We start from the raw sequence: 9,262 nt of genomic DNA on the forward strand, positions 1-9,262 counted from the left end.
TATTTTTGGATTCACTCAGTGATTCGCAAGGAGGCTTTTCTCTCTCAGCATGCACTGTGTTGCCAGCAACCCCCCAACCCTAATGGGCCTTAGAAATCTTGGAGAAAACATGATAGATGCGATGTCAAGCTATTAGTCTAGGGGTGCTTCAAGGGGAGGGGGAAGCAAGAGTGATAAATTCTGAGAGTTCAGGATTTTCCTCCTAGGGATGAAGGGAACCTCAAGATATACTTGGAAGAGTAAAAAGGGAAAAAAAAACCTTAAAATTGTATATTCTCATACTGCTAATGGTTCCCAAAGTTTTAGCCATTATTTAGATTAGTCATATGAAACAGTGTGACCCCAAAATTGTGAACAAGAGGAGGAAAATGAATGTCACACCCTGCTTCAGAACTGAATGGTCCAGCAGCTAATAGGTCAGCATTGAGAGATTTTTCTCCTGATTGCAATTAACATTATCTGAACTTCCAATATGTCTAAAGCTCCCACTAATCCCTGTTATGGGGAATCCAACATGATTCTTGACCTTTCAGAGCTTGTAATTGATCAAGAGAATTAGAACATGCATGTAAGCAATTACGATTCAAGGAAAATGATGCAATCCGGGAGACAGGGATGGAGCCTTGAAGTTCTTTTCATTGATTCACTCAGGAGTCACTAAAACTGTTGAATGGGCCCAGCACCCTGCCTGGCAGGTGTCAGAGACAGACAGAGAGAGGAAACAAACATCGAGAACATTTCTGACAATACCACAATAGAAGTCGAGACGAGATGATTTGGGAGCTCATGAACTGAGGAAAAGTCATGGTGGAGATTTCCTCACACAAAAGGTAGTAGTGAGCAGACCAAGAAATAAGGGGGCAGTAGGGAGGAAAAGGAAACCATTGCACACAGAAGAAACAGCTCCTGTGGAGGCAGAAGGCAGGTGGGCCAGAGTTTAGCTGAGCAGGAGAAGAGATGTTGGACCAAATCAGAGAGGTGCCATTTTACCACTGGACTACATCAAGACACCACGCATATCCACTTAGATCTGTCCAACTTTATGAACTGCAGCTTCCTCATGGCCAAGCTAGCACCTGCCACCTTTCTGTTGTGAGAAACTGTTTTCCTGGAGGATTTAGTAAGAAAGTGTTTGCCCATGAGAAAACTCAGAAGTGCCAGGCACTTCCCATCCTCCTGTCTTCACCTTGACCCTGGTCTGGAGGTGAGGACTGCCTTTAGCAATGACTGATGGCTATAGATGGATGCTGCAGCTCTTTTGTACTCTGTGTAGTCAACTCCAAGGATCCATGTACATTCTCCCAAGGCATCCCTGTAAAGGTGACCTTGAGCTGTTCTTCAAGGCCTCCTTGATCTCAGTTGTCCTTTCCTCCAGAGCCCCACTTCCCTTCGACTCTGCCTGAAAGCCTTTCCTTAAGATACAGTTCAGTGTCTCATAGTCTCCTTCTGAAAAACTCAATCTAAAAACCAAAGGTGAGCCTAAAAGTGCACAAACAATTTGGTACAGAGAAAGTATATAACAATGAGATTTCATATGTAAGGTAAGTAAGAATAAATACATTATCTAAAAATAAGACAATAGACCAATGCAAACATACAGACACAGAGATATATTTAGAAATATAAATACATATTTAAACAGCAGAAAATGCATAGTGCCAGTCACTTACTTTGGTTTCTATTTTTATAAAATTGTCTTTTCTACTTGGCTGGGGCAGGAACCATTCCAATAGTTTCAGGAAAAGTCAAAAAGCTTATTGGATGCCAAGATTTTTGTCTACATTAGACAGGGCCTATTTGCAGTATGTTTCCTCTTTTCGTCTGTGTTTAATAAAGACACATGTATTTTCCTATCAGTTTTTAAGGTGAACTAAATAGGTCAGAGAGGCACTTGAAAAAGTTGACTATCCAGATTAACATAAAATTATCTTCTCTATCTGGGCAATTTCCACCACAAGAAGAGCACAGTGGGAAAGTCCCTTCACCTTAAAGCTTTACAACACAAAACCCAGTAAGTCTTTCAGGTTGACCTTCAGATTTTTCTTGTCCTCATAGATCAAATGCATCTCTTTTCCCTCAGTCACATTCTCATTGGGTCCTGGGCTTAAGGATGTCTCAAATACTTACTCCCTATACCTCAGGCCTGGAAATGCATCTTCTAGACACTTCCCAGGAAAACAGCCATTCGGTGCACCTCAGACTTCACCTGGAGGATTTCAGTAACAAATTGTAAGAAGTGAATCTGATGATCAGAACCACTGAAGTGGATCACACTGGCGAGGCATGTTGCAGAGAAGCAGACAAAAGGGACAGAGAATCGACCAGGAATCTGCATAGGGATCAGAGAACTCTAAAGGCAAACCTTGCTATGACAGACCTAACAGTTGACTATGGGTACGAAGAAACATTGATGACCCCCCGACACACATACACCACCACATACACACACAACTTAGGGGGGCTTAGTCAACTCTCTGGTACTGTAACGAGCACCTGAGATCATCAACTTATCATGAGAAAAGGCCTGTTTCGGCTCATGACTTTAGAAGTTTCTACTGATGTTTGGCTGACCCGACTGCCTTAGGAAGACAGTGTATCCTGATGTAGGCATGGGACACAGCAGTACCGCACACCTCATTGCCAGGAAGCCAAAGCCAGAGAAACAGTTTACACACATTCCATGCTGATGGCACCACACCTCACCTGATCTCAGAAGCCAAGGAAGGTCAAGGGGCCAGGGTTGGGATGGAAGAGAGGAAAAGGGTGTCCCCCACATTCTTCATTGGGGTTGTATTCCGGATGACCTAAAAACCTCCATTAGAACCCACTTCTTCAAGGTTCCAGTCTTCAAATAGCACTATCCTGAGACAAAGTCTTTATCATGTGAGCTATTGGGAGACATTTGGAACCTAAACTATAACCAGGATTTTTCTTAGTTCCCCCAGCTCCCTGGTACCCACGTTCTGCCTCTTAGCTAAGAGTCCAAATTTGCTGAGCACGTCCATGTCCATTCTTCTTCCCGAGACTGTTCCATCACTACGGCCCTGCACACTGCATCTGCCTCTGCCATGTTGAAGCCAGACTGCCCTACTGTTAGGCTCCTCTTCCTCTCCCCCACCCTTCTACTCAGACTCTCAACCCCAGCAAGACTGTGGAAGAGACATTATGCATTCAAAATCAGACCAGCACCTGTATAAACGCCAGGTACTGTAGCAAATCCCTTCAATCTCCAGCCTAATCAGTCCAGGCTTGTCTCCTCCTTCAGTCTGTGTTGGCATCATATCCAAGCATGCATAAGAGCCCAATGCTCTTTCAGCTATAGCGAAAATATTTTATCTTATCACATATATGTGTGTATATAGCTATGTATGACTCATATGTGTATATATACTTATGTATATGTGTATATGACACACATATATGCATACATTTTACCATATGACATATATATATGCACACTTTGTATATCTAGAAGGAATATATAATATCAATTATAATAGGAATTATTATACAGACAATTTTTCTGTGCTGGCATTTATTACATATTGAATTCAGTTATTTCCCCTAGCTTGCAGATTAGAAGGCAGAGGTTTAACCTACTAATTTAAAAATAGAATTTAACCAATGGAGGGCATAGTTAAAGAAATTCTACAAATAATCTCTGCTGGTGTTAGATAAATTAGCTCTTCCAAAGTAGAAGAGTTTGAGCCGGCCATTTTCCAGAAATAATAATAAATGTTCTGATCACCTGATTGTTCTTTGTCTTCCCCGAGTTAAGCAGTGCACTTCCAAAAGAGTCCTTCTTCTAAAGCAGAGGTTCCCTGCCTTCCTAAAGCCACGATCCTTTAACACGGTTCCTCGGGTTGTGGTGATCCTCCAGCCATAAAATTATTTCTGTTGTTGCTCCATAATTGTAATTTTGCTACTGTTATGACTCATAATAAATATCTGTGATTCCTGATGGTCTTAGCAACTAGTGTGAAAGGGTCATTTATCTCCCAAAGGGACTGCAACCCACAGACTTACAACAGTGACCCTGCACTCAACCACAAAAATCCTGTCCTATTGCACTGTCATAGGTTACATACAGCAGTATCAATCTGCTCTTCTCGTATCGTGCCCCTCAGATACCCCAGCAGCTGTCGATTTTCTGTAGTTATCAAAAGTTCAGCAAGTCAAGTGTCTTCCCGAAATTTTTTTTTTTTGCAAATTTCTCCCCCACTTTCTAGACCATTCTTCTTTTCTAAGCCAAAATGTTGTCTCTCTTCATTTGCTAAGGTGCCTCTAAGCCTTCACATCTCCCACGCCAACTCTTCAAAAGTAACACTAAAGACAGCTGTCTTTGCAGACGCTGTCGAAATTCCTCTTCGTTCCTGGGGACCCATCTGACCTGGAGATCTCTCAAGTCTCTAGGACACTTATCTCTTTAATATATCACAGGCTGACATCTCCATCGGGTTTGTGAATGTACATTCCTGTTCTCTATGTGTGTCCTTCCCTCCCCTTTTTCCGCTCTCTGTCTCTTTCTCCCTTCTATGCTTCCATGTGTTTGGCAAACACAGATGCCAATAAAATATTCATATTGGATTACTAGGTAGAAAAATACAATGTGGAAAATGTTAAGCTCTGCCTCGCAGTCCCAGGCAGAACTCAACCACTGTAAACAGCACTCAGGATTCAAAAGCCTCATCATTTCAACAGACCCAGGCATGAAAGTCACGTCTCCTAATGACATCCTTGTGGAAACTTTTGGGTCCGGTCAGTTGCCATCTTTGGATCATAACCCAACTGTTATTTTCAAAGGGTGACTCAGACACTAGCCCGAGGCAAAAATGTCAGTGTCACCATGCCCTTAATCAGTTCAAAGGGCTGGGAGTCAAAGAATTCCAGCACATTACAGTGTGCAAGCTGAGGTGGCGAAAAGTGTGTTCTTCACAAGCCAGACCCTAAGGCCAGTTGTCACCCAGAACATTCAACAGAATGAACCAGAGGATTGAGCTTGGTCATGGTCTGCTTCTTAGTAAATCAGAAAATTATTCTACCCAAGGGTGACAATTGGAAAGGGAACACTCAGTCATGGGAATCCAAATCTATAAAGAGGCTGCACAATATGCATCCCAACTGTACTAACATTTTCCGAGCTAGTTTAACTTGTATAACACAGATTGCCCTGGAACTCACTGTGTAGTCTAGGCTGGTGTCGAATTCATGATCTTCCTACCTCAGCTCCTCAAGTACTTGGATGGCAAGCCTAGGCTACCAGATCTGGCTCAACATTGCAAATAGAAATAAAGATACTTTTTTTTTTACATAAGATCACAAAAAAAGTCAATCAAAGTGTTAGAAACTTTTATTTTAGTTGGTGCCCCCAACCCTTATTCTCTATCCTCTTCAGCACGCCCTCTGCATTGCTTCCCAAAGGAAAGAATTACATTTTCCTAAGTACTCAGATGCCATTGCATCCAGTGTTCAAGTCAGTATTTTGTGCATCGGGATCACCTGATGTTTGTTCTGAATTCTGTGATAGTTAATCTTGATTGTCAATTTGATGAAGGCTGCAAACAACTGAGAGACACCTCTGGGTATGGGAATTTCCAGAAAGAATTATCTGAGCCAGGAAGCGGCTTCTTGCTGCTCTGTTGCCACAGCCACTGCTTCCGTCTTTCTCCATTGACATCCAATTATAGTTTCTTCTTTTGAATTTTGGTTTTTAGTTATGTGCATTTGTGTGTGGTGGTGACTGCGTGTATGTATTTGACTGTAAGTGCCTACAGAGGCTGACAGAGGGAGCAAGATCTCCTGGAACCATAGCTACAGCTGCTTAGAACCACCAAGGGTGAATGCTCGGAACCAAACTTGACTCCTTTGCAAGAGGAGCTAAACCATCTCCCCAGACTAAGACTCCAGCTTCATTGGCCTTCGAACGTGAACTGAAGACCAGCTCTCCAAGGGTCTTCTAGGTCTTTCTCCAGCTCCAGAATGGGAATACTTGAAACATCCAGCTCCAAGGATTGGGGCAGCTACTGGATTCCGGTCCCCTCCTGTATGCAGGTGGTCACATCAGACTACCCAGCCTCTCTCATGTAAGTCAATCTAGTGACCTCCCTTTTAGAACATGTACCCGTTCTATCAGTCCTCTTCTTCTGGATAACTGTGTCTAATACCAGGGGTGGTTCTAGAGAAACTGAACTGTAAGGATGAATTTCTCTGTTGAGTGTGGTGGTATCTGGATCTGGCTTTCCAATTCCACTGCACTTGAAACTACTAGAGTGTACCGAAGGTATGGAGAGCACATATTTCATGATGTGAGCTTTTTAAAGCAGTGGTTCTTAACTTGTGGTTCACAACTCTTTGGGAAGAATCAAATGATCCTTTCACAGGGGTCACCTAAGACCATCAGAAACACCGATATTTACATTACAATTCATAACAGCAGCAAAGATGACAGTTGAAGTTTCAGCCTCACAAATGTTCTCTAGACAAAGTGAGGGTACTGGTTTTTGTAACTTTGGGTAGAAATGTGTGAGGGAACCCTAATGAGACAGACAATACTGAGCTCTGATTCTCATGGTTTTATTTTACCATGGGTTTACTTAGTAAGGACATCTCCCCACCCTTAATGGCAGATGCATCTCCACCATTGCTCCTGTATCATGCAGCATTGCCCTGTCCTCTCTTGTCAGGGGAAACTGACAATGCTATTCTTTTTTTTTTTCTTTTACTTTTTCTTTTTTTTTGGGGGGGGGGGGGATTTTTTGAGACAGGGTTTCTCCGTAGCTTTTTTGGTTCCTGTCCTGGAACTAGCTCTTGTAGACCAGGCTGGCCTTGAACTCACAGAGATCCGCCTGCCTCTGCCACCCCAGTGCTGGGATTAAAGGCGTGCACCACCACCGCCCGGCTGACAATACTATTCTTTGAAAAATATGTCATGCAAGACAATGGTAATGTCCCTCAGCAGACACCCTCACTGCCTGTCTAAGACCTACCGCCAGGCTTAAGCCTCAGTAGACCCTAGAAGTTAGCAATAACAATATGTGCTATACCTCTTAAGAACTTACCCAGTTTTCTAATTCACAGAAACAAATGTCTGCATAAAACTTGTGGGGATGTGGTTTGAGGGTAGGAAATAATGTTAGAAGGGAACATAAAGCTGTAACAATAGGAATCCATCAACAAGAGATTCTGGGTTTAGTTTCACTTCACATATTTCAAAGGATCTTAACTGTTTATTTGACTGATTAGTTGAAGTATGGATGAAAAAAAATGACCTTTATTAAAAAAATGGCCTTCAATGAATGAGTGGGGAGTACCTGATCTCCCTTGGCTTAATGTTGATGAAGACATTTAAAGGCCGGGGGAAACTGGCGTATTGGAATAGATTTGTAATATAAAACCTCTGGAAGACGTGCCCGTCAATAAATCCCTAGGAAATGAGCTTATGAGAGGAACAACAGCAAAACTAAACGCTCATTGCTCTTCATTGACTGTCAGATGTTATAGTAGAAGCCACAACTTCTCAACTTGGTCACATAGGTCCAATGTGTCTGTCTGGTTACCAGTGACAGCACTGAATCACAGAAGGTCAGATGCGCACACTCTCTGTGGCACACAACATAAGCTCAATAATGGCTAAAAAGGTCTGACTCGTGTGGACCTATGGCAAGGAGAAATCAACATCGCTTGTTTGCTCACCTTTGCTTGTGACAATGAGCATATCCATCCTATTGTGGCTACTGCTATCCTCCACTGCCATCAGAACCCAGATTCTTCTAGCCTTCTGGCACACTCTGGCAACCAGCAGCTTGTCACAAATCCTGCAGGGCCTTCAGCACCAGGTAGTCTGCTATGCATTCAGTCTCATGAACTGAGCAGCAGCTGGCTTCTAGTCATTGTTGGACAGCCCAGACAATGCAGTGCGAGTCAGTCTAAGACACACATACACACACCTATTTTTATTATACACACACACACACACACACACACACACACACACACACACACATATATATATATATATATATATATATATATATTATTCTATAGGTTCAGTGCCTCTAGAGAACCCTGGCTGAGACATAAGTCTGACCTTTATATAATCTGTTTCCCGTCTTCATTTTCTGGACAGCACTCATTTCATTGTGGTCCTAACAATTCGGATAAAAGCAGAAAGTCCATCAATTAGTATGTACCACAATAGTCGCCATTGCTTGATAAAGTATTTGGAGACTGAAGAGCACGTGACTACCATGGTCAGTATCTCTGAGTTACAACTGATGGCTGGAGGCGAACATCCTGCAGCTCGATGCAACTGCCTCCCTCAGCAAGGTTTTAGGTTGAAACCACAGTTTCGGTGTCGCACCAGCTGGTATAGCACCATGCAGCCTCATGCATGTAACAGTATGACTCTCACTCGCCCCGTCTATAAAATGAAGTTCCTCTTAGGATTAATAGAATCCATGTTGTAATATAGAACTTAACCAAAACCCCTAAAGAATAGTGTCCTATTCTGTAGCACACTTTTCCTCAAGCCTGTTTGAGTTCATTTTGACCAGACCCCAAGTACACAATATAAAGAAGCATCAGAAAACGCTTGGGTGTGAGGGCCAGTAATGATGCAGGCTAGCCCAGGGTTATACTGCTGCTCCCAGGCTGTATTTCCTCAGCAGACATAACACAGCCCTTTCACTGCTCTTCATCACAGACTCCCACTGAAAAGCTATCATAGAGCTGGGCTGGCGTGAGGCGAGGAGAATGCGACAGACTTCTACAAATTACCAATCTCCTAGAGATGCAAATAATAGCAACACTTTTATCTGCCTCTGACTTAAAACTTCTTGCTTATCAAACAGATCTTATATTCATTTCCTTTCTGTTGCTGTGATGATAAAAAAAAAAAACACTTTCCAAAAGTAAGTGGGGGACAGTTTACTTCAGCACACGAGTTACAGTCTATCATTGAGAAAAAGTAGAGCAGGAACCCAAGAGAAACCATGGAGGAACATTGCTTATTGACTAGCTTGCAGGCTTGTGCTTAGCTAGCTTCCTTATACAGACCATTACCACCTGTCCAGGAAACAGTGTCGCCATTGGGCTGGGCCCTCCTACGTAAGTTAAGAGCCATGACAGTCTCTTACAGATATGCCCACAGGCCAATCTGATCTGCGCATCCTCCTCAGGTGATTCTAGGTTCAAGGTGTCAAGCTGACAGATAAAACAAACTAGGTAAGATCGGTGTGTCTCAAAGGGATATAAAACGCATTCG

Source organism: Alexandromys fortis, unplaced genomic scaffold (assembly GCF_014885135.2).
Source record: "Alexandromys fortis isolate MF-2015 unplaced genomic scaffold, M_Fortis_MF-2015_v1.1 scaffold_100_3062768_6864082, whole genome shotgun sequence".
NCBI lineage: Eukaryota > Metazoa > Chordata > Mammalia > Rodentia > Cricetidae > Alexandromys > Alexandromys fortis.